The 25458-nt window shown below is 48.7% G+C and overlaps 1 long non-coding RNA gene across 2 annotated transcripts; it reads right to left on the bottom strand.

Moving 5' to 3' along the window:
- LOC117087176 lies at positions 1 to 21038 on the bottom strand. 2 transcript variants are annotated; one of them, XR_004438715.1, is made up of 4 exons: positions 20789 to 21038; positions 16354 to 16696; positions 12777 to 13004; positions 1 to 402 (listed from the first exon to the last, which is right to left on the bottom strand). It is a non-coding gene; the product is annotated as an uncharacterized LOC117087176 (long non-coding RNA). The 2 variants fall into 2 exon arrangements; XR_004438714.1 differs by lacking the exon at positions 1 to 402 and adding an exon at positions 899 to 1246.
- Positions 21039 to 25458: the final 4420 nt, after the last annotated feature.

The raw sequence follows: 25458 nt of genomic DNA, 5'->3' as shown, positions 1-25458 counted from the left end.
TTTCCCTTAAGCCCATATTGACTGCTTGCAGGAAACAGTGTGGATAGCATGGTAGGCAGTTTGGTCCACAAATTTAAGTAAGCAATAAATATCACATTTTCTTTATTTTGTCTGCACTGCCATGAAACCGACCCTGAATCCCAAACCTCCTACTGAGTTGGTGGGAAATTCAGTTTCTGTCATGACTGGGACTTTCCCTTCCCACGCAGTCTAGAGTTATGCAAAGGTCCTGGGGTCCTTTGAAGTGCTGGCTGACCTCTCACAGCCTCCCAGTGACTTCAGAGCTGCCCTGCTCTCCCTGCTTCTTCTGAATATCTCCAATAATTTCCTCCCAAGCTTGGGCTTGTGTACAGAACAGGAAGGGCAGTGACCTCAAGCATCTTTCATTTGCCACCCTGAGGCCTGGAAAAAAATAAAAGGGCGATAGGGAGGGTCAGGACAAATTAGTGTGTGTGTGAGTCTGTGGGAAGCCCCTGCCTGCTAGAGGAGCAGGAGCCACCCAGGCCATGCCTTCCCCAAACGTGTAAACAAACTGAGCCCAGAATGTGTCCTGGGGTGGCAGGAATGGGGCTAGCAGTGGGACTACTTGGAGCAACCAATCTAAAAGGCTTCTTGGAGAATCCATGGGGACCTGGGGTGAGGATCAGAAAGCCCGGAAGATCCTCTGCACCCTAGAAAGGGAGAAAGAAGGAATATAGGCAGTCCCCAACTTAGGATGTTTCAACTTAGGATTTCTGACTTTACAATGATGTGGAGGCTCCCAGATTTATGATCTAGTGATGTCCAGAAAAACCTAAACCCATTCTAAGTTGAAAGTATTGTAAACATTCAACTTATGTAACCTCATTGGAAGTCAAAAAGCATCTGTATTAGTCTGAGCCTGGAGCCCTTAGCCTATGGAAGGAGCTGAGTCACTGGCTTTGACCCCCTTAGCTAAGGGGGTCCACCTTAGCTCCCCAAGGACAGCAGTGGTAGGGTAGGCCAGAGGCATCAGGATCTGAGCACTGGAGGGCTTTAGGGTCAGCTGGTTTAGCCTCCTCCTCACGTTAAAGAGCTGGGAGAAGATGTGCCTCTTGTCGAGTGACTCCGCTGAGTGCTCCCTCTTCCCATGGGCATCTAGAGTGTCTGAGAATCCAGGCATCCCTGTGTTCAGCCTGGTTGCTCTAACACAGCTGTGCAGCTGCACTTCGGCAGGCCACCAGTGGGGAGAAGGGGCTGGAGTTACGTAACACATGTGATCTTTACCCTGTTAGAATTCAAAGGTTGACAATAGAAAATTGAAGCTTTAAGATACCTCTTTTGTAAAAGCTAGGATATGCTGTAGGGGTTAAGTATTTAACCTCTGGTCAAAGAAACCAGATTTGAATTCCCGCTCTGGCCTTAATCAGCAGTGTGACCTTGGGCAGTTTACTTAACCTCTCTGAGACTCCATTTTCTCCTCCATAAATGGAAATAATAACAGTCACTTTGTAGGATTACATGAGTTTGTGTGTTTAAGGCATTTTCAGTTAGTAACACATATGATAATAGCTATTATAGCTATGATTATTGTTAGGTCTGGTGGCAGGAGGTTCCTCTGTCTCCTCTATACGACCCAAACTACAAACTGAACTTGGCCTCAAATTTAGAACATAAGCATGTAGTTTCAAATGCCTTAAGGTGCTCTTGCTGTAATTATTTTAAAAACAGCATCATTAAGTGATCATTAATGAGTAAAATAATTTATGTCATATGATTTTCAAACCCTGGTCAAATACACTATGGTACCTTTCTCCTTAATTGCTTACATAATCCCTCTATCTTTAGCCAAGTGTATATTGGTTCTCTTTCTCAATGATTTAAAATCTAACTTCCTTCTCATATTTCAGACTGACATATCATCTACAGTGGCTCCAGGCCTTTTCCTTCCATGACTGGAGACTCTGAGATCCTAGAAGGAGTCCGGGTTTTGTGGTCAGAAAGACCTGAACTGAAATTCTGGTCCGACCCCTTGCTGTCTGTGTAGCTTTAGGTAAATATCTTGTCTCGCTGTGTATGTCACATCATAGGCTACAGGGTCAAATGAATGAAATAAAATCTGCAGAGTAAGCATCGTTGAACATTAGTCCTTACCTTGTCCCTTTTCATTTTTCTATCTCTGACATGACTTTGGCTGTCCTGGAATGTATTATTAGAGATGGCCCTGGAAGAGGAGGCTCAGGCTGTCTGCAGCTCTAGGCCTTCCTTCAGACAGCTTCTGGAAAATAGCTCTCCAGTGCCAAGAAGGTCAATTTCCATTTTACTTTCAAGGAAGAGTGAAATGCTGCTCTTCCAAAGGAATTTCTAGAAACACTGCTATTTGATGTCACTGGTCTCATGCTTAGGGGCCCTTCCCTTGGCCACATTGGAGTTACAGCCTTGTGTCACTGAGCTCCTGCTGACAAATCCATATTTATGCCCTCAGTGCAACCTTTTAATCCTACTCAGTCCCTTTGAGGTCACCCAGTTCAGGCAATGACCAGTCCTGCCCAAAGGAATGGTCCCGGGAGCCAGGCAGACCTGGCTTTGAATCTGTCTGCACCTTCTCCCAGGTTTGTGATGCTGTGAGCTTGGCTTCATTCCCCAGATCTCAACCCTTTCATCTTAAAATGTGGGCTAAGAGTGGTTCCTGAGTCTTGGGTTAATGAGGTGGTGGGTGTGCAGGGACAAGAGATGCAGGAGGAGTTTGAATGAGGAGGGACCCGATGGCCACATCCAAAAGGAAGCCACCCACGGGTCACACAGGTCTGCAGAGTGCTGGGCATATTGCTGAGCTCTTGGGGAAGAGCTGGCCTCGCCCTCACAGTGGACAGAGAGTGGGAGTCAGACATGGAGAATGCTGCCATGGTGGAACCCCCAGAGCTCAAGGGCAGGGGAGAGGACATCATGCGGGTGTGGAGAACTGATATACTAAAGACAGGTGCTCATTCACAAGATCCAGGCAAGGTCACGCCTTCCTGGGAGCATAGGCTAGGAAACCAGAACAGGGCAGATCAAAACTGGGAGGAGGCAAAAGCTGTCATTTTCTGTCTTTGCTAAGATTTGTTCTGTGGCCCTTCAAGGAGAACTATAGAAGAGACTTAAGTTGGCACTTGGAATGGTGACACATACACACACCATTGCTTGAAATGACCTTTTTGCTCACTGGGTAAAGGCCAAACTGTAATGTTGTGACTAGCTGCAGAGCACGCTGGCTGGATTCAACCCCGGTTCTGCTAGTTTGCCTTGTTTTTGTCCTCTGTGGAATGGGGACAGCAGTAGCACCCTTGTTGCAGAGATTATTGTGCAAATTAAGCAGTCAGCCCATAAGCAGTGCTCAGAACTGTGCCCTACACATAGCCAAGGAAACATTACTGCTATTAAACCAAGAACATCTTGAGAACAGGAACCTTTTCTCTCTCCCTCTTCCCAGCACCGATCCTGTGCGTTCGTGTTCAGTGTGTATTTGTTAAAGATGGTGACGTGTAGCTGGCCCTTGGAGGGGGGTAAATTTCAGCACAGAAATGGAAAGGGAAGAACTTGGGGGAAGACTGTGTCTTATGTGGTCTTGGGAGCAAAGTTCCAGGGCCAGAGAAAAGCAAGATTGTCCAGGACGTAAGAGTCAGGGCTAGTGGTTGGAGGCCTGGCAGTGTGGGAGGGCTGGAGCAGGGGGGCTTCCTGGAGAAAGTGAGATGGGTCAACTGACATAAGGGGAAAGTAAGAAGGTGTGGCAAGAGGAAGGAGGCACCACAAGAGCTGAGGGGAAAAGGGTAGGCTCGGAGCATGTGTAAATCTCAGTTCTCTTTGATCATAAAGTTCTGCAGATGCATATTTCTGTCAGTTTTATATTAACATTTACATAACAAGTAGATTGAGAGATTGCATTATTTACATATATATGGGAGGCTGGCTGGAACTGGGGATCCTCAAGCCTGTACATGACGTTTTATTGATTAATAAATTAGACACTTACGGATCAGGCACAAATCAAATCCATCCATTTCAGACACCCATCAGGTGCAAATGAATGTAAATTGGTGGCTTCATTTGCATAGGGAAAGCAAACCATTTAGTCGTCATTTGTCATATGCACCCTTGAGAGGCTGTAATTTGCCTAGTAGAGCCAGCCTGCAGCAGGGCCGCCCTTGCTTTCTGGGGTGATTTCTGAGACTGTTCCAGGCAGGGGTGAGCAAGGGAGCGGCCTATGGAATGCTCCTGTGTCCTGCTCCCCCGCTGAAATCACCAGCATGGCCCCAGAGGAGGACAGTGGAGCCAGGGCCAGGTGGGGACACTGCCTTGTCACAGAATCAGAAATGAGGTGGCCAGGACTGGAGAATCTTGAAGTCCACTTATGCCCATTTTGTATTTTATAGATGATTAACTGAAGTCCAGAGAGGGAAGTGACTCTCCTAAAGTTACACAGTAATGTAGATGCAGTGCCAAGACTAGAACCCAGTTCTCCTTACTCCAAGCTCATTACCTTTACCACAATGCCTTTGTGGTTCTTTATAACAGGAAATAAAGGAGCAGGGTATGGAGCTTCTAGAATCACTGACCCCTGACTCCGTTTTCTGAGGCAGGGTTGGAGGTCAGGGGATAGGGGTTCAGGATAAGAATGAGTTGTTACTATTAGGATCCAGTTTTCTATAAGCTTCTGTCACGGCCTGATTTCAGGGCACTTGGAGGGCCCCTCTCTCCTGGGAATATTGACCACCATCTCTTTGGCCCCCCAAGTTCCTTTAAAGACAAAAAGAAAGGTCTTTTGTTATATATGAAAAGACACAGTTTAAAGGCTGGTTGGGCTGCCAACAGAGTTAGTGAGAGGAGGCGCCTCGGCCCCCTGCCTGCGTGAGCCAGGTCTTCAAGAAAGATGGAAAAGGTACAAAAATGGGACACCAGAGGCCAGGCTTATCTATTTCACAGCCAGAGAGAGACAAGAGATGAGGGCCGCAGGGGTGTGTGTGTGTATGACAGAGAGTGTGTGTGTGTCAGTGTGTGTTAGAGGTGTGGTGGGTGGTGGGTGGGAAGCAGTAAGTCAGGGTAGCAGGAGGTGACTGGCCTACAGCATCAGTTATCAGGACAGGCAGGCATCCAGCTGATCTGTCCTGGTTATGGGACACCTGTTAGAGGCAGGGGATAACTGAGTTGACTCTGATGGGAATTTTCTGTATTGTAAAATCTGCATGTGTTTTGTAGGTTAGTGTATCAAATTTGGATGTAGTTCTATTTTTTTTTAAAATATCTCCCTCTGTGTGCTAAGAAAACAGGCTAATGGGACATTATCCCCAGGTTCCTGTGCCCCTGTTGTTCACGATGATGAGGAAAACAGCAAGTAATTTTCCTGCAACTGCTGGGAAGTGCCATGCAGCTTGGGGTGGCCTCCCCAGCCCCTCCCCGTGCCCTTCTATGCAGACGCATTTGGATGGCAGTTGGAAGAGTACTGGCCCTGGGAAGACCCAGCTTTGAGCCTCTGTGACCTTGGGCCAGTCAACTCACCTCTTCTTGCTATCACAGAGATAGAAGTACAGGACCTCAAGCACAGACCTGGGGTTGGCATTCCTGCTCTGCTGCAGACAGGTTTAGCATGGTCACGGGACTGCCTTGTGGCCTTGGGTGTCTTAACCTTTCATAGCAAGCTTCATGTGTTCATGAGTAAACAGGGCCAATGATAGAACTTACTTCTGGTGAAATCATACATGCTCTTGCATGCCAATTCCTGCCCTAGGCTGACACAGAGTAGGTGCTCAGTAGATCGAAGGTATTATTTGTAGCGTCTCTGGTAAAGTCTTGTTATGCCTTCTTCATAGGGCTATTGTAAAAATCACCTAAAGATGCTTTAGGGTCCTAAAGCACTAAAATCCAAACAACAAAAAAAGAGTTGGCTTTGTGATGAAATTATCCTTCACCACTTGGATCCATGGGGCTGAGGCCCAGGGTTAGGGTATGGGTGGGGTGCTTGTGAAACCCACTCTTGGTGAGTTAGGTGGGCGATGCATCAAGGGGCCTGTCTGCAGGAGTAAAACTGGAGGCCAGAGTCCTCCAGAAGGAGGATAAAGAGGGGTTCCAATTCACCATGCATTGAGCTTTTATTGAGCACCTACTGTGTGGCAGATACCTTCACAGGTGTTATCTCATTTGGCCCTGTGACACATAGTCTGTTGTTCCTCTGGGCTTCAAATGGCCCCTTGAGCCCCTGAAACAACCAGGACCATGGTAACAAAAGGAAAGCTCACACGTGCTGAGACACCGTGTGTCACACTCAGTCTCTCTAACGCCATTCTGACAGCAGATTTGCTAACTTGGCCCAGTGCCTGTGTGTCTGTCCTTCCCTTATTACCACTCTCCTTCCAGACAGGTGCATTCACATCCACTGCAGGCCCTGCACCTGACACTCGGCCCCAGTTTCTGCCCATCACACAGAGGACAGAGTCACAAACATGACACAGGCTCAGGGAAGGCATGAGTGGCTATCATCCCTGATTCCCTCTTTTTTCTTTGAAACCCCTATGGGGTCCCACATAGATGAAGCTGCCTGGTTCTAAGCCAGTGCTATTCAAACTGTTGTGCTCCCAGGATTCCTCCATAGGAAGGGGCTCTGGAGTAGGGGGCAGGCCAGGGCCCTGGAATTCTGGTGTAGATAGGAAACAGCAACCTTTATACAGTCCCCTCGCCAGCCCCTGGTTGCTGGTTCCATCCCAGCTGCCTTTGGGAAAGCTGGTCACCTATTGTTAGGGGCAGGAGATGAGGGAGGTGCAGAGGGAAGTTGTCCTCTTAGAGTTGTGTGCAGACAAGAACCTCTCTGCCTCACCTACCCAGTCCCCCCAGAATCCACATCCTCATACCACCCTCCAGCTTCCCTTGAGATTGGGGCAAGCCTGTGCCTTAGGTAGTAGGCTGGAGCTCTGGGCCTTTTCTTCTTGCAAAATTGGCTGGACACTCAACTTTCTTGCTCCATGGGGTCCCACTCGAATACCCCAACTCCCTTGCTGTTGCCCAGAAGCCCATATGACACCACCTTCCTGGGAACCCTCTAGGCAGAGCATGACTTTTATCTGAATTTTTCCCTGCTCCCAGAATGGCAGTCGGCCAGCCTTCAGTCCCACGTTGCCATTTAGTTTTTCCGTGTTTTTCCCTGCACTGGTGCGAGCTTGCCCCAGCTCCCTGCCACCTCTTCCCAGCAGGACCTCCCAGCATGCCTTGCAGCTGGCAGCACCACATACAACATCTGGCTGTGTGAGGACCCATCCTCTCTGGCTGAGCAGCACCATAGGACCCCATAAAGACTCCCTCTCTTCCTTCTGGTCTTGGAGGCATGGCCTTAATCCTTGAGAAACTCTTCAGCCAGCCCATTTCACAGATGAAAATCCAAGACCATGGAAGAATGGAACATACCTTTTGCTTCAAAGCCCACAGCTATTCTGGTCTCATAATGGGGCCATGTTTGGGAAGGGGTGCAGCATTGCCAGCAGCTCCCCAGTGGGCTGTGTTCAGCTTCTCCCACCCCTCCCTTTTCATTGGTGTCTTTATTCTGTTCTATTCCAGGATGTAGGAGATTGATAAGAAGAGGTGGGTCAAGGTGACATTGCCAGCACGTGATACAGTACAGCCCAGCCTGAGCTAGAACCTCCTTGTCTGGACACCTCCCTGCCTCCTCCCCTCCCTGCCACACAGTCCCTCAAGGGCAGAGCCCAGAGCATCTTGTTGCTGTTTAGTGAATCTTGAGTGATAATTATATGTATAAAATTCGACTGCTTAAACCGTTCAGGATTAATCGGCACCAACACACAGAAATGTGCCTTGCCTGTAATTAGTGATTCTCTGGCAAATGCATTTTGCAAAATAGCACTTGATTTTAATAACAGGCTGTTAGTATTAGAAAGCTGTGCACATTTTGTTTCAAATTGTCAAAGAAGTCCCCTCTCTCTGGCTGCTCCAGTCCCCAGCCTCAGCTCACAGGTGCCTGGGACTCTGAGATCCTGTCTGGAAAGGGGGTGTCAGTGCCTTTCTAAGCCTCTCCCCACTCCAATCCCCATTCCTTCAGGGCACCACAAGAGTGCCTTGCTGCTGGCAGGCTCCATGTGAGATTCCCAATCCTTCTCATCCTCCCTTCCTTTCCCCTTCCTCTTCTCTTCTCTCCTCTATTCAACATACTATGGCATACACACTTTTCCTGTCCCCTCCTCTTCTCTCTCTCTTTCCTTCCAGCTGCACAGTCCTCTCTGACTCTAGTTGTGTCTCTCTAGCGACACGGCCCCATGCCTTTGAAGGAAAGACTTGCAGTCTGCCTCCCAGCACTCTTCACTGTCTCTCTAGTGGCTTCTCCTGCCTGGCCTGTTTGTTCCTGTGTGTATGTCATTGGTCCTCTAACTCTCAGCTTGCCTGGGACAGAACTGAGACAATGTTCCCACCCTGCTCCTGGCTGCTGGGTGCTGCCCGTCTGAGGGTGCTCGGTGGTGATACAGGGTTGGCAGCCTCCCCAGCTGCATTCACGGCCAAGCATCTGCCATGGAGACCATGAAGGGGCTGACTAGCCAGGCCTGGGCAGAGGGGGACAGGTCTAAGGTATGGCAACTCTCCACCCCCTCTCCCACTACTGCAGCCTCTGTACCACCCTCCAGAGGCCCCTCTCCTTGCCGGCACCACTGTGTCAGCACAAAGCCAGCTGCTCATCCTCCTCAGATTATATGAACAGCAGTGGCCATTAGAGGGGACCTTCCTGATGAGGATGGGAGTGATAGGAAAGGACAGGAAGGCCACGATGCCTCTGGCTGTGTTGGACAGATGGCTGGGTGGTTAGGCAGGACCCAGGTCTGCAAGGGAGGGGGCTTCTCCTACAATGGGAGCATACACCTAGTGTTTTCTCTTCTTTCCCTGCTCCAGCCCCCAAAATGACCCACCTCCCATGTTCTATAACCTCCCACCCAGTGCCCAGACTAGAGCCCAGAGTGTCATGCTTGCTCCCCCTCCCTGTACCTCCTTCTTCAGCCCACATCCTTAAGCTGCCTGTCCTCTCTCCCAGCCCCTCTGCACTCCTCCACCCCTTCATCACTGCCGTACGCCAGAACTGCAGCATCATCTCCTCTCGGGCTGGGCTTCCTGTTTCCTGCTACAGTTCTCATGGTTGCCAGAGGATTCTGCCTAAAACCAAAGCTGAGTCTCATCACTAGATTACTTAAAATCCTTAAGGGGTCTCTGTGACCTCAGAGTCAGGCCTGAACCGCTCCACCTGGCCCTGCCTACCTTTGCAGCCTCATCACCCACTCTGTCCTACACACCCTTAATATCCAGATATGCCACACTATCCTAGAACCACTCTGCTCTTGCATATGCTGTTCCCTCTGCCTGAAATGCCCTTCCATGCCCCTTCTCCTTTGAGCAATTCTAATACCTAGGACAGTGCTTAGCACATGGCATGTGCACACTTCAAGTTTATTGAAAAAATGATAAATCTTACTCATCATTTCAGCCTCAACTCAAATGCCTCCTCCTCTAGGAAGCCTTTCTGTCATGCCCTATAGACTCACCTGCTTCCCCTGTGTGTTATCAGACAACTTTTACACATCACCTTTCCTATCCCCGTTGTATTCGTCAGTGCTTGCTGAGTAACAAACCACACTAAAACTCAATGGCCAAAAGCAGCGATGCTGAGCCTGGTTTGACTGGAGAGGCTGTGCATATAGCTCTGCTCTCATGACTCTCATCTTACTCCTGAGACCAGCAGGCTGGGCCACGCATATTCTTGTCATGGCCATGGTGGAAGCACAAGAAGACAAGAGGACCCTAGGAGGTTTCTTGAATCTGAAGCCTGGAACTATACATCACTTCCACTTTATTCTGTTGGCCAACGCAAGTCATATGGTCAAATTCAAAGTCAAGGGGTGGTATTCTCTGCCCCTTGTGGGAGGAACCTCACAGTCTTATAGAAAAGAATGTGAATACAGGGTTGGGTGGGCAGATTTGGGACCATACCAGTGTTTAAGTCCTGGTCCCACTGCTTATCAATATAGACCAGTCATTCCACCTCTCTGAACCTCAGTTTTCTTAATTTTAAAGGGTTGTTATGAGAATTAGAATCATTCTTTCACTCCCTCAGCACATATTGTATTGATAACCTGCTGTGTTGGACACTGTTCTAAGTACTGAAAACACAGCTGTGAACAAAACTGATAATCTATGGTGAACACTGAGTCCAGTGTCTGGGCCAAGTGGTGAGTCCCCTAACTCTTTCCCCGACCCCTGCAGAAGGGGTGACTCTCCTATGGTTAGCACCCCTGGGGTTTGCCCTGGTCGTGCTCAGATCTGCCCTCGCCTCTCCCCACTGCTCAATTCAGCCCCCACTGAAAGTGCTGAGCTCTCTGCTGCACCCACACTCTCCACTTCCATTTCCTCTTCCTGGAACCCCCTTGCCTACCCACCTTCACCGACTTGCTTCTGAGCCTGCTCCCCTGGCTCAGTTCAAGCATCACTTCTCTTAGGTAACATGCACCACACTTTGTTGTAATATGGTAAACCTTCCAGGGCAGAAGCCATGTCCTGTTCATTTTCGTGCCCCTAGTGCTTGGAATACAGTAGGCACTCAATACGTGTATTGGTTGAATGACAATGAATGGATGACTAAGTGTATCCTCAATGATCTGTACTGGCTCAAGGAGGGGTTGTGTGAGGGCCATCAATGTAAGGACATTAGAAATGATGCTAGCCGGCTTCCATGGGGCATTACCAGGTGCTCACCCTGGGCCAATGCTCTGAAGTACACAGGACCAAGACCCTGCTCTGACTCACATCTAAGGTCAGTAGATTATCAAGGAGGGAGCAGCATAGGAGGTGAGCATGCAGGTCTACAACCAGACCTCCCAGATTCAGATCCAGGCTCTACCATTCACTAAGCTGGGTGAGCTTGGCAACTTATTTAATCCTCTATACCTCAGTTTTTCCCTCTGGAAAGTGGGATCTTAGTAGTATTTATTTCATAGAGGTGTTGGAAGAATTCATTGAACAAATATTTATTGGTCACCAGCTGAAGAGAGAGCAGGGAACAGAATAAAATTAGCATAGGATTAAATAAGATGTTACATGAAAAATGCTTAGTACAGGGCCAAGTTCATAGCACACAGTAAGTGTCCACAATGGTTCTTATTCTTGTCTAATTCAAGCCTATTATTTGACAGATGAGGAAACTGAGGTGCAGAGGGAGCTAGGCATTCACCCAAGGTCACACAGCAAATTAGGGACAGTACTGGGACTAGCATCCAGGTTTCCTGATGCTCAAGCAGTGCACAGAGCTTTTCATACTTCACCAACTACTTCTACTTGGAAAGTGGTGAGCTGGGAGATGACGAGTCAGAGAAAGTAGGTGGGGAGCAGGAGGAAAATAGGCCTGATCTGCCCTTATACCCCCTCTTAGCTCATGTGAACCTTGAGTGATTCAGTCTCTGTTGTCATTGCCAAATTGTCCGTACTGATGGAGTAGAGTTAATTCCAAAGGGCAGTTAATCCCGTAAACCCTCTCCCCAGCTCTGCCACATGCACACTATGCCATCGAGTGTGTGTTGCTGGTGGGTGGGTGTGCGAGGAGAGGTTGCTAATTAACCCCCTAATTAGGCTTTGCACAGACTGATACTGAAATGAGCATGCCTCCTGCAATGCACATACACAGGTGGTGGGGAGGCATCGGGGCGGGGAATGCTGCTTAGCATGAAGGTTCCAAAGATGAATGAGCAGGGAAATGGATAATCCACATGGAGGCCCGGCTCTGTGAGCTGAAGGAGGCTTAAGAACTTCTCTGCCTTTGTCCAGGGTCCACATCGGAGAGAAAGACTCTACAGCTTGCCCAGAGTTAAGCTTAAATGGAGCAGCATGATTTTTGTCTGAAAAGTCTGAGATGGGACCAGTAGAAAGATGAGCATTTTAAGAAGGATTTGCTTCCCCATCTTGTGCTTTCTGTGTCTTGCAGCACGACCTGGCCCTCCACCTGGGAATCATACCTTCACACTTATAAGGTATGGCTAATGTAGTTCTCACTCCCTGGTAATGTTCATTCTACAGAAGTCTTTTGAAGGCCATGTGTTAATTAAATTGAACGGATGTAGGTTGGGATGTCAGGCACTTGGTAATCTGTGGTGAGGGTAGGCATGGGGAGAGTACTGCAGCTGGGGATGAGGAGAGTGAGGCCAGTTATCTCATCAGAACACTTGGGTCATCTAGTCCTTTTGCCACAGCAGGGCTATTCTTTCCAGAAAGTGCTGATTTCTAGAATGAGAAAGTAAGCCCTATGCAGGCAGGGACTGTTTCTGGTTCATTCAGCAGTATATCCCAAGCACCTAGAACAGGGCCTGGTTCATAGTAGACATACAATAAAAAACAGCTATGGAAGGAATGGAGAGCTCCACCCAGATGAGGATGAGACCTTCCTGGCCTTGGAGTCTTTTTCTGCTCCTTTCTTAGATGAGGAGAATGAGCTCCATAGAGGGGAGGTGTTTTTCTAAGGTGATATAACAAGCAAGGCTCAGACTGGGGACCCACTCATCCTTGGCTGCTCCTGGCCACCCCATGATCTTCCATGAACCTGGAGACTTGAGTAGGAACAGTGTATGCGTAGTGTGGAGGGGGTGTGTGAGAGACAGCTGTGGAGGGAATGAGGTCAGGGAGGCAGGACTTGGTCAGCAAGTTGGTGGGCAGATGCTGGGGGAGAACCCATTTGGCAGGTAATTTTCTAATTAGTAAAGCAGGTGGTATCAACTAGAGATTCCTGCAAATTAAATAAGGTGACCCCTTCTCACCTTCTCACAGTGGTGTGTGGGCCAAGCTTCCCCAGCTGCCTTCAGATGGCTGAAAACTGAATCCTTTCTCTCCTCTAGCATCCTTGTTCCTGTTTTCTTGTGGATGTCATGGTCTGCTGTGAAGTCTGCTTGGTGATCCTTCCAGGCCTGACTTGGTGTAAATGATTTTGTTGCAGAGAATAACAAAGTCCCAGTATTTATTTGGCATCTGTTGGGATATCTGGAACCCTAAGCAGAACGGAGTGGAGCTGGGGTCATGTCCCTTCTTTAATGATTGGGAAGACTGAGGCTCAGACTGTGCTGAATACTGCTCCCAGGTCACCCAGCCTGAAGGGGTTTCTTAGTCTGGGTTCCTCTAGAAGCAGGCTCTGAGACCAGGGTTTGAGTCTAAGTAATTTATTTGGGAGCTGGGCCCAGAAAACACAAATAGGTGGTGAGACAAGCAGGAAGGCAGCCCACAAAGGGCAGGTTTTCAAGCCATCTATCTCTGGTGGCAACTGGAGCCTAATCCCTCTGGGAAACGATGGGAGCCAGTGAGAACTCAAACCTCAGAATGAGGAGTGAGTGAGCAGGGGTATTTATACCCCTATACTGAGGCAATGGTTGAACACTTCTTTTTTTTTTTTTTTTTTTTTTGAGATGGGGTCTCGCTCTGCCCCGTAGGCTGGAGTGCAGTGGCGCGATCTCAGCTCACTGCAACCTCCTCCTCCCTGGTTCAAGCAATTCCCCTGCCTCAGCCTCCCGAGTAGCTGGGATTACAGTCGCATGCCACCAAGCCTGGCTAATTTTTTTTGTGTTTTTTTTAGTAGAGATGGATTTTCACCATGTTGGACAGACTGGTCTCGAACTCCTGACCTGAGGTAATCCACCTGCCTCGGCCTCCCAAAGTGCTGGAATTACAGGCGTGAGCCACTGCGCCCAGCCGGACTTCTTAGGTTAAGGGTGAGGAGTGTTAATTCCCTGGCAACTTTGGCCTACCATGTGGGCAGGCAGAGTGGCTTTGATGTGCCAGAAGCCCTCAGGTGAAAGATGTAGGTGCTGGTAGCTGGGAGCCAGGCACTGTCACAGAAAGGGTAATGGGATCTGCGACACTGGGATTCAAACCCCCATCAGAGTGACCCTCAAGCTCATGCTTTTTATACTAGATCTCACTGAACCATGTATTCTGCTCATTTTTTTTTTCCTGGGACTGCTGGTTTCAGGGACCAGGTCAGCACAGAGTTTCTAATCTGGAGGTCTTTTCAACATGCAGTTGAGGATGGAGACACTGGCCACAACATATATGACATTCCCCCGCCAGCCTCCCTCAGCATCCCTCTGGATCCCCTTCCCCCTCTTTACTCAGAGTGTGTTCAGAAAAAGCGCACTCATTTTAGCATGTGTCTGAGTGAGGCCAAATTAGGAAAGTAAGGCTACAGTAAAAATAAACTCACTAAAGCATGCCAAAAATAAATGGCTTTTAGATTATCTACTGTTCTGGATTATGCTAACCCTCTAGAGAGTGACCAGGACTGCTGCATTCACCTACAGCAAGCCAGGCAGGCTGGGAGGTGCCCAGGTGGCTGGCCCAGTGTGGGGGCTACTGCTGGGAAGTTCTAAAAACGGGACCTCCAGCCAGGGGCAGCGTAAGGGGTGGGGGGGGGGGGGGGGGCGCTACATATGGAAAATGAGATACACTTTGAGAAATGGGAACTGTTTGGCAGCATTTTCCCCACTCTGCTGCTTCTCCAGGAAGCTAATAGGTATTATGAGGGTGGGAGAGAGAAATGAGAAGGGTTATATGGTCAAGTGAGTTTGGAATTGGCAAAATCAAGAAAATGTGAAAATTGTAAAAGTCAAAAGCCAAAAGTTTATTTTTACTGCAGACCTTCTCAGATCCTTTCCCTTTCTTTGGCAGATGACAATGTTGATTTGCGTAGTCACGTGTAACATATGACTGGGTGTGGTGGCTCAGGCCTGTAATCTCAGCACTTTGGGAGGCCAAGGCGGGCATCACCTGAGATCAGGAGTTCAAGACTAGCCTGGTCAACATGGCAAAACCCTGTCTCTACTAAAAATACAAAAATTAGCTGGGTGTGGTGGTGCATGCATGTAATCCCAGCTACTCAGGAGGCTGAGGCAGGAGAATTATTTGAACCTGGGAGGCAGAGGTTGTGGAGAGTCAGGATTACATCACTGCATTCCAGCCTGGGCGACAGGGGAAGACTCCGTCTAGAAAAAAAAAAAAAACTTGTATAACGTATGTATTACATACATACAGTGTGTATATAATATATGTGTGTTTGTGTCGTGGGGGGGTCAAAACTATCTGGCACATGGAACTCTTTCTTCCACATGGAGTTCTTAGGAATTGAGAGAATGCCCTGTAGAGCATTCCTTGGGAATGCTGTTCGGGATTTTTCCAGAGCTTTTCCATACTTGCCTCTCATTGGATCTTATTTAAACAGGATTATGTCACATCTTGGCTTCAAATCCACCAAGACTTCCCAGCTGGTTGGACGGTGCTCAGACATTTTGGTCTGGCATGGTGGTCCATCATGACATGGACACCTCCCCACTCCCATGTCGTCTCTGGCCGGACCCCTCCTGATAGCTCCCCAGGGTCACCTAGAGCCTTCAGACCCCCGAGTCTTTGCACACACTGCTCCCTGTGCCGGAAGTGCTTCACTTGGTGGGCTCCCAGTCACTTTTTAAGGTTCAGGCCAGATATCACTTTTGGGAAGTTTCTCTTGATCTTGTCCTCATCTTGGTGAGACCTTCCTGACTACTCTTAAAATCTCTGCCCCTTCCCCCAGAGCTCCCTATTCCCCTTTTCTGCTTTATTTTTCTCCCTGGCACATATCACCTTTGCACAGATTATATAGTTAGCTTAATTGGTTTGTTCAGTGTGGTCTGTCTCCTGACTCCAGAATGTCACACCATGAGGGCAGGGATCATTTTTTATTTTGTTCCCTGTTCACAGTGCCTGGCACCTAGTAGGTGTTCAAAAAATTGTTAAATGAGGCCAAGCGTAGTGGCTCATGCCTCTGATCCCAGCACTTTGGGAGGCTGAGGTGGGCAGATCACTTGAGGTGAGGAGTTAGAGACCAGCATGGCCAACATGGTGAAACCCCGTTTCTACTGAAAACACAAAAATTAGCTGGACATGGTGGCACACACCTGTAATCCCAGCTACTTGGGAGGCTGAGGCAGGGGAATTGCTTGAATCCTGGAGGCAGAGGTTGTATTGAGCCGAGATCTCACCACTGCACTCCAGCCTGGGTGATGAGAGTGAGACCTTGTCTCAAAAAAAAAAAAAAAAAAAAAAAATTGTTAAATGAGGGAGTATTGTTAACGGCTTCTTCAATTGTTCTGCTGTATTCCTTCAAATGCATAATTATTGAGCACTCGAGCTTGCAGACAAATTATAGCTGCCACACCCTGCCTCCCCAGTACACTGGCTTCTCCAGGGCACTTACTCTGGGCCCTACCTCTGGGTCCCAGCAGTTGACAAGTCCCAGCCGCTAAGGCCATGCTAAATGAATGCCTGTTACAAGCATCAGCCTTGACATTTATAAACAGAAAAGCCATGGCTCACCTTAGCTGAGCTGGAAGATAGGAAACTGAATCTTGTAGGCCCCTAGCCCCATCCTGCCCTGGATGTTCTCTGTGTATTTCACTCTCACCTCCCAGGCTGGCTGTTTTCCCATCACTGGGGATACTAGCTGGAGTTGATTTCTTCCTGCTCAGAAAGTGGCAGTGATTTTCTCTGCCCAAGGGCTCAGCATAAAGGACGTGTGTCTCTGGCACCCTCCTGGTAGATTTTTCTCATCCCAGCATGGTTCCTACGGTGGATCCAGGGATCTATGGCGCATTGCGGTGGGCCCCCAGGAGGAATCCAGGGTCTGTTCTGTTTATTTTCAGTGAGGCTGAGTCCACATCTGCCAAGGAGGGAATTCATTAGGCTAAACCAGGCCCAAAATGTGGCTCCTGCCAGGTGTCTGCAGAAACAGAGAGACGGACTTGGCCTGGCCTGGGGGCATAGAATCTCTGCAAACAGGGTGTGTCTGAGATACTGAAATAGGTATGTGCTATGGTATTTCATCGGATCTAAGATGCCTTTGATTAGAAGATAAACCATATTTTTCTGTATCCCTAAGAAAGAAATTATCACTGCTAATTAAACTTTGACATGTTATTGATTATAAGACTCACTCCAGTTCCAGAGTTGTTAAAATAAACATCTTAGAATTGACAATGTGGCATTGTTATCCACAGGAAGCGGGGGCAATGGGAGGATAAGTACCTCCCTAGGCGCAGGCAAAGGGAGACTGGAGGCCTTGGGTCTTTCAGAGAGGATCCATTGGCTACTGTCTTTTAAGTCAAGTGCATGGGACAGGTCAGTTCTCCTGATGCGGGTTGGAGACTATGGTCAGTGTCCACAGAAAACCTGGGAACCTGGGCAGGGTTGGGGATGATCTGGATTTTAAGCGTCCAAAAGTCTGGCTTTTAGCCTCAGGAGTTCTGTATCCCCCAGTGATTCACTGACTGGCTTTGCTCATCTTTGCAAAACCTTCCCTGCCCCTTCCTCAGCCTTCTGTTCCCTAGTTCCTGCCTCTTTCTCTCTGTTTCCACCTGAGCATCCTTTGGTCAAGGATGAGAGTTACAATTAATTGAAACCTACACCTCTTTCATTTCTCCTTTGTAGAAAACTCAGCCTCTGGCTGGACAGAATCATCATATTAGAACTTTGAATCATTGTGCACCCCTTCTTCTCCCTCACATTCCCTCTACCTGCCAGGGGCTGGCCACACCATTGGCACCCACACCTGGTTCTCACTGTCACCCCCTTGGGGTGCCCTGCCCTTTCTCCCTCTCCAGTTTGGCCTGCATGCTTCCTGGAACACCCCTCATGCCTCCTTTCAGAAACCCGCAGCACCTCCCTCTTGCCATAACGTCTCCCAGACAGAGAGGATGGCACCTGACAAAACAGAACACACGCTCCAAAGCCAGGTGGCCTGGGCTCAGACCTCCTTGCTACTTACCAGTTTGTGACTTGGAGAAAGTTACTGACCCTCCCGCTGCCCCTACTTCCCGTGGATGAAAATGCCACATTCTGTCAATTCTAAGATGTTTATTTTAACGTCTCTGGAATTGAAACATGTTCTGCAAGTAATGACCTGTCCAAGTTTAACAGTGACATTTCTTTCTTAGGGATACAAAAAATTACCATCCATCTTCTAATCAAAGGCATCTGAGATTCAATGAAATGTAGCATCTACTTCAAGAGTTGTGTGAATGAAGATGAGCTAACACATGGAGAATTTTTAGCACAGGCCCTGGTGCTCAGTAGGTGCCCCATACATGTTATTATTTTTGGCCCAAGAGTAAACTCTGTCTGACCTTCACGCCCCTTCAAGGTCTCCTCTTATTATTTCCCCTGGTGTGCATGATAACTCAGCTCTCCTGCCCCAGGGTCCCTTTGGCCTTCTCCCCCATGGTCTCACCTCTCTCCCTCCCCTGGAATGCCAGCTCACTTCCTACTTATCCTAACTTTACCCTTTCTTCTTGCAAAACAGGATTTCGGAGCACACTCGGGCTTCCCCTCCCGATCTCTAGTGCCCCCACCCCTCCAGCATTGGCCTAGGGATTTATGTACCTTTCCTCCATCACCGCTGTGTGAGTCTTGTCTTCCCAATGCTTCTTTAAGCTGAGAACCCCGTCATCCGCCCACACTTGCTCCCTGCATTCTGTGTGCCGCAGGGCTGGGCATGAATAGGCAATCCAGTTAGCCACCCAGTGGAAAACAGCATCTCTGTCTCCTCAGCCCAGCTTTCGTTTCCTCCGGCATGTTGCCCAGCCTGGCATTCTGGTCATGGACCTGTCAGCTTATCACTGGCTTCTATGCTTGAATGTAAACTCCCTGGGGCACAGCTCTTATCACCCACTCCTCACTGCACCCCAGCACTGAGCCCAAGGTCTGGCATCGTGTAGGAGCTCAACAAATGTTTGTGAGATTAATATGCACTTTCTTACTCACTGTCTGGTTTGTCGATTGACAGGGAGCAAAGGGTTTTGTGAGGGAGATGACTCAGCTTCCTGAAGGCTGAGGTTCATAAGTCAGGAAAAAGACAGGAGGACCTCAGATGACCAGTGAGGCATCAGTTGGGAATCTCCAGCCTTACCTGGCTTGATGCTATTCTCATTTTACCCTCAAGTTATGTGTTCTAGGTATGTGACATTCAAGTTTTTTGGCCATATCCCATAGTAACACATAGGATTCCTGTCATGGCCTGGTGTTCCTTGGCATACCCACATGTACCCACATGCACTCACCCCTTACCCGCGCAGCACAGTGTTCCCAGGCATACCCGCATGCATGCACTCTCACCCCTTACCCGCGCAGCCCTATGTTCCCAGGCATACCCGCATGCATGCACTCACCCCTCCTACCTGCGCAGCACAGTGTTCCCTGGCATACTGGCATGCATGCACCCACCTCCCTACCTACGCAGCACAGTGTTCCCTGGCAAACTGGCATGCATGCACCCACCCCCACTACCTGCACAGTCCAGTGTTCCCTGGCATACCCACATGCATGCACCCACGGCCACTATCTGCGCAGCCCTGTGTTCTCTGGCATACCCGCATGCAGACACTCACCCCTTACCTTCATAGCCCAATATTCCCTGGCATATCTGCATGCATGCACCCACCCCTTACCTGCACAGCCCAGTGTTCCCTAGAATACCCGCATGTGTACACCCACCCCTTATCTGCACAGCACACTCTGTTTTCTGTGCCATTTCATTCTACTCTCTACTCTTTCATTATGTTTCAATGCTGGAGATGACCCACTCCATTGAGCCGCTGACCCACAAGTGGGTTATGACTCACATCCTGGGAGAAATTGCCCGACATCTCAGAACTACTGAGTGTGAAAGGTGACAGTCAAACCAGGCTTGCTGGACACAGAGCCTGTGCTCTGTCCCATGAGTGATTCCACCTTGGGGGATATGGGCAGGAACTTCTGTGTGTTCAGAGAACAAGATTATTCATAGAAAGCAAGTGAGAACCTGGGAAGGAGGTTCTATCAGAACCTGGGAAGGAGGTTATGTGGGGTGTGTCATCCTTGGCTGGGTCATTGAGAAAGAGAGAGCCTGCTTTGTCAGTGGCAGGCACTCCAAAATATTTGTTGACAGACTGAGTGGATGGGTGCACGAGTGAATAATCCACCTCCCCACACATCTCTAGTGCAGATCTCACAGGTGGAAGGAGGATAGGCCCCACTGGTTGCCATAGTCCTTATAAGGAAGGGATTTCAAAGTCCTAGAATAGAAGGAGCCCTGGAGATCATCTTATCAACCCAATCATTGCATGGGTGTGAGAATGAAGTCCAGAGAGAGCCCATGGCATATCCAAGATCATTCTGTGGTCATTAGCAGAGTCAGTGCTAAGTCAATGTGTTGAGTGGGGAGAACCCAGTCTTTGGGTAAGACTCTGCTTCTGCTGTTACTATTACTATTAGTTCTACAGGCATATTTGAGCCTTTATGGGACACTAATGTCATGCCAAGTGCAGCTTTATGTGTCTTACATGTATCAAGTCTTTTACTACCCATACCAACCCTTAAAAATAGGTACTTTTGTCAATTGCATTTTCCAGAAAGGAAATGGAGGCACAGAGTAAAGTAACTTGCTCAAGGTGACCCACTAGTATGCAGTAGACCAAGAATTTGAATCTAAGTAGGCTCCTGAGTCTATACTGCTGGAGACCTAGGGGCAGGGAGCAGAGCCTCTTCAGGCACAGAGGAAATACCAGGGTCCTCTTGGGTGGATCCCCGCCCCCACACTGCTGATCAGACCCCTCCAGAAACTCCCATCTCCTGCATTCATGAGCAGAGGAAGGAAAGAGAGCAAGGAGAGTGGTGCAGCTACAGTAGGAAGCTGTGGGGTGGGAGATGAGCAGAGAGGGACCAGAGTGGGCAGGGCAGGATGGCTGGAAGGAGGCCAAAGCCCTGATCTACCCCTTACCTGCAGCATGTCCTGGGCAGAAAAACCAAGAGCTATTAAACTTTGTAGAGCAGTACTAGGTACAAGCCACTGTGTCCAGCACTTTGCAAAAATTATCGGATTCAAGTCTCGGTGGAGGTGAGGGCTTGGAGGGGAGGTAACTAGCCCAAGGTGACAGCTGGTGAAGGGACAGAGCCAGGCTTGGGCACCGTCTCACTCAGAGTCCTGAGACTTTGCTGTTAACTCTGTGCTGTGCTGCAGGTTACCGGCCCACTCCCTGCTTCAGTTTTCTCACCTTTCCACTGGACCAGAGGCTCCCACCTTGAGGACAGCTATGACATGCGTACAATGTCATAAAAGGCACACATTTGTTAGCCATTATTCATCTTACTGTCATCATAGCATAAGAATCATAATACTTGTCTCTGAGTTTTGGCTTGAAGTTTAATCAGATTCAGATAGAATCTGAAACATTTCAGGGCCTGAGTATTTTGTGAGTAGGTCGTTTCAAATCTATAAGAGGCACGATCAAAACAGCAAATCCAAACAAAACAAGCTGTCACCAGCATTTCTTGCCACTTACTGTGTGCCAGATGCTGGACTAGGCATTTCCCCCTCCAAAACAGGTGAGGGCATCATTCTTCCCAATTTTCAGAGGAGAAAACTGAGGTTCCAAGGGTCCCAGTGGCCTGCCCAACCTTAAAAGAAGGCCCTTTGGCACTGAGGTTAAGAGCAGGGTCTTCAGAGCCCTCCACCTTTAATCCCCATTCCCATGTCCCACTCATACGACCTATGTCACTTGACTTCTCTGAGCCTGTCTCTGAAGGTCAGCTCTGTCTTAGCAAGGCGTTGTGACGATTAAACAAGATACTGTGTGTTTAGGGTTTAGTGTCATGTCTGACACAGAACAACCACTCAATAAACGGTGGTAATCAAAATTCCATCTGTGTTTTGTTAGGGTACAGAAGACAGGGGGGAAAATCCCGTTTTAGATCATGAACTAAACCAAGCAATATTAGTCTGGCTCCAAGAATAGTTTGACATGTCAGTAGACGTTTATTAAGAACCCACTGTGTGCCAGATGAGTCAAGGTTCTTACAGTCTAGTAGAGATGCCAGGCTGAGTTGAGTCGGCATCCATCCCCAGGCTCCTGACTCCACACTCAGGGCGGAGGACGTCATCCCACGCAGGGAGCGGAAACAATCAATGCTATTTAAGCACGATTACCTGACATCATTGCCATGCTTTCTAAATTAACAATGGCTCTTGATCTGTGTAGTACTTTATAATTTGAAAACTGTTCCCCTTTACAAGTATGAAACTACAAAATTCTGTGGTCTTTTTTTCATCTTTACATCCCTGCCAGGTAAATTAGGGTCCCATTTGGCATCTGAGGAAGCTGAGATTCAGAGCAGAAGTGAGTTGCCCAAATTTGCAAGGCCAGTTACTGGCAGTGTGAGGGCCAGAACTCCAAACTCCTGGTCAATGAATTCCCACCGTCCCTGTCCTGGGCTCCTTCTTAAAGTGAGGCATGGTTGATCCCAGCTTTGGGGACAGTGACATCTTGGAAGAGGCATCTTCCAATAGGTCTGGGACAATGAGGCTCAACAACAGGGGGCAAACCATCACACAGTCTGATTTGCAGGACGTATAGGAACATGCCCGGGGAACCCGCCAGCATGCTAACACCTTCCATTGATGAATGCGCCTTCCTTGTGATCCTAAATACCAACTAAAGCACCAGTTAAGACTGGAGAATAGATGAAGGCTCCACTCCCAGTGTCACAGTTCTAGAATATATAGAATGTAGATTTGGCTCCAGTGCACATGATTTCTGAGGGTATCCTTGTATTTTTTTCTTTTTTCAAATAGTTCCATTCATGCTTCAAAGAGCCAGCAGATTCATTCTGGTCAGAACTCTGCTTTCAGTTCAAGTTCCTGCACAAATCTCCACACGAAAAGAGAGCAGAAATCTACCCAGATGGTTTTTATTCTGACGACTTGTGGTGGGACTGCCAGGTTCCATGACACAGCTTATTCTCAGAGGGAGGAAAGTGGGTGTCTACACCCACTCTGCTGCCCTTTCCTGGTGTGACCTTGGTAGAGAAGCTTTCCTTCCTTCTGCGCTTTGAGAATGCTGGAATAACATGCTTTCTAAAGTGTGTCTAGTCCTGATGTTGTGGAAATGGTGACAGTTCCAAGCCATGCCCAGGTTCCTTGAAAGATCTAGGCCCCTCACTGGAGGGCCCTCAGAGCTCAGGCCCAGCCTGCAGGATCCTGAATATTGAGATGGGGAACAGTGAGTTCATTCGTTCCAGTGGACACTTGGTCACACTGTCTCATGTCAAGGTCGTTTGAGCCCCAGACCCCTGCCCATCTCCATATGCCTTGGATCTCTAGCTGGCCAGCTGACTGAGCCAGCCAAGCTGAGGAGACCCATCCTGGGGAGACATAGGTGGGACCCCCCCAACCCCTGTCAGGAGGCATGATCTTAAGACATGGGGGGAAGATAGGTGAGACCTGTGTGAGGCAAAGTCCCACAGCCAACTCCACTGAGTGCCACCCTAGAGGCCCCTGGCCCAGGTTACCCAGTGATTATGAAACAGCTCCCTGTCAATCAGGGCCTCCACCCCAGTTCGAGGGGTAGCAGAAAGGGCCAGATTCTGTTCCCTCTTCCCACCCAGGCAAGGGAAGGCTTTTGTGTGGCAACTTCCCAATTTCATGTTTTAATTTTCAAAAAGGAAATAAATTCTCTCCAGCTGTAGCTGTAATTGACTTTAGAGTTGTGACTTTATCATGCAAATGGTTATTTGTGGACTTTTAGAAACCTGCGTCATGGAGCGAAATTACATACTTAGAGACTTCCGAAACCATGGATTATGGTCCCAACAGATCCTAATGATTCTCTGGGTGCCATTAGGGTATAACGTGAAAATGCATATTTAGAGGATGATTAAAAAGCAAACGAGCACGCACGGTGAAATTCCTTGTGGAAAGTGGTAATTAGACTCACTATGAGGCTATTTTCTCATGTTAGGGATCTCACTGACTAGCACCTCATCCCCCGCCCACACAGAACCCCGGGAGACCCCACTGACAGGTTATAAACAATCACACAGAAACCTGCCACACAGGGCCGGGCGCGGTGGCTCAAGCCTGTAATCCCAGCACTTTGGGAGGCTGAGACAGGTGGATCACGAGGTCAGGAGATCGAGACCATCCTGGCTAACACGGTGAAACCCCGTCTCTCCTAAAAAATACAAAAAACTAGCCGGGTGAGGTGGCGGGCGCCTGTAGTCCCAGCTACTCGGGAGGCTGAGGCAGGAGAATGGCGTGAACCTGGGAGGCGGAGTTTGCAGTGAGCTGAGATCTGGCCACTGCACTCCAGCCTGGGCGACAGAGCCAGACTCCGTCTCAAAAAAAAAAAAAAAAAAAAAAAGAAACCTGCCACACAGGCCCCGTGCAGAAGACAGAGCCCGCTGGCTGCTTTGCCGAGGCCACCAGAGTGATCTGGAACTGTCCCCTCCAAAGATCTAGGCTCATTGTCTTCACCTCTGCCCTCTACCATCATCACATCACACACTCTAAAAATGGTTCAGTGTGAAATTGCTTTGCCAGAGTGAGGGGTTTGCCCACCCAGCAAAGGAGGGCAGTTTGTAGGGACAGGAGCTTTAGTCTCAGGTAGGGTGACCCTGGTTTCAGACCCAACGCTATACTCACAGCTCGCTAGTGTGCCTTTGGTCGTTGTAACTCGCACACACATGTGAAACCGAGCTACTGTAATATCAAAGGTGATTCTGTATACAAAAGACCTTTGGAAATTGAAAAGGGCTGGAGAGTGAGGCTGGCCGTGACTCACTCCACACCTGTTTCTTGGTCTTGGTGAGAGCAGGTGATTTCTAGCTGGGCATCAGGTTCAAACCCTACAAGACGTCTTTCCGTATACATTTCTGTACTGTTTCCTTCTGACCTTTACTGTCCATGGCTCAAGTGGATTTCTTGGGAAGGAGGCTCTCATTTGCCCATAGCTCCAGAATATGCTTCTTTTTTTCATTCCTATTCCCACCCTCATAATGAGTCATGACCATCCTGATTTCCTTATACACCCACTTCTTTAGTATGACAGTGGTTTCTTTGTTGTGACCAGAGGATTGGTTAGAGTCGTGTTTGGGGGCCCATAGTATGTGCCAGGCACTGTGCTAAGCACTTGCTATGTATCATGTCGCCTTTCACGTTTCAGATCGCCCTGTGATTATTCCAGTTTACAGATGAGGAAACTAAAGTTCTTCATCAGAGAAAGAAAATTCCTCATCCCAGAGAAGTTAAGTAACTTTCCCAAGGTCACACAGCTACTAAGTGACTGAATTCAGGACCAATCGGAAAATTCTAGCTTTTACTCCTAAGTCATTCCAGCTTTTACCCGTCTCTCGTGGGCAAGATGCAACAGCCAGCCTTGGAATGGTTCTGGGCAGGTCTCTTCCGCTGTCTGCATTGGTCTTTCTGAGGGAGGCCCTTACCCTAGCCCTGAGCCCATTCATCCTGGGAACTGAACTGCTTCCCCCTTAATGCCACATGCCCTTTGGCAACCCTCCTATCTCTCTCCACCCCCGCATGAACATCTTGGAATTGGCTCTTTTTTTTTTTTTTTGGCCTCCATTCCATAACTCCTCCAGCCTTTCTGAATGAGCTTT

The sequence above is a fragment of the Trachypithecus francoisi genome, unplaced genomic scaffold (assembly GCF_009764315.1).
Source record: "Trachypithecus francoisi isolate TF-2019V2 unplaced genomic scaffold, Tfra_2.0 Lachesis_group10, whole genome shotgun sequence".
Taxonomy (NCBI): domain Eukaryota; kingdom Metazoa; phylum Chordata; class Mammalia; order Primates; family Cercopithecidae; genus Trachypithecus; species Trachypithecus francoisi.
This window is presented reverse-complemented; position numbering and strand designations above follow the sequence as displayed.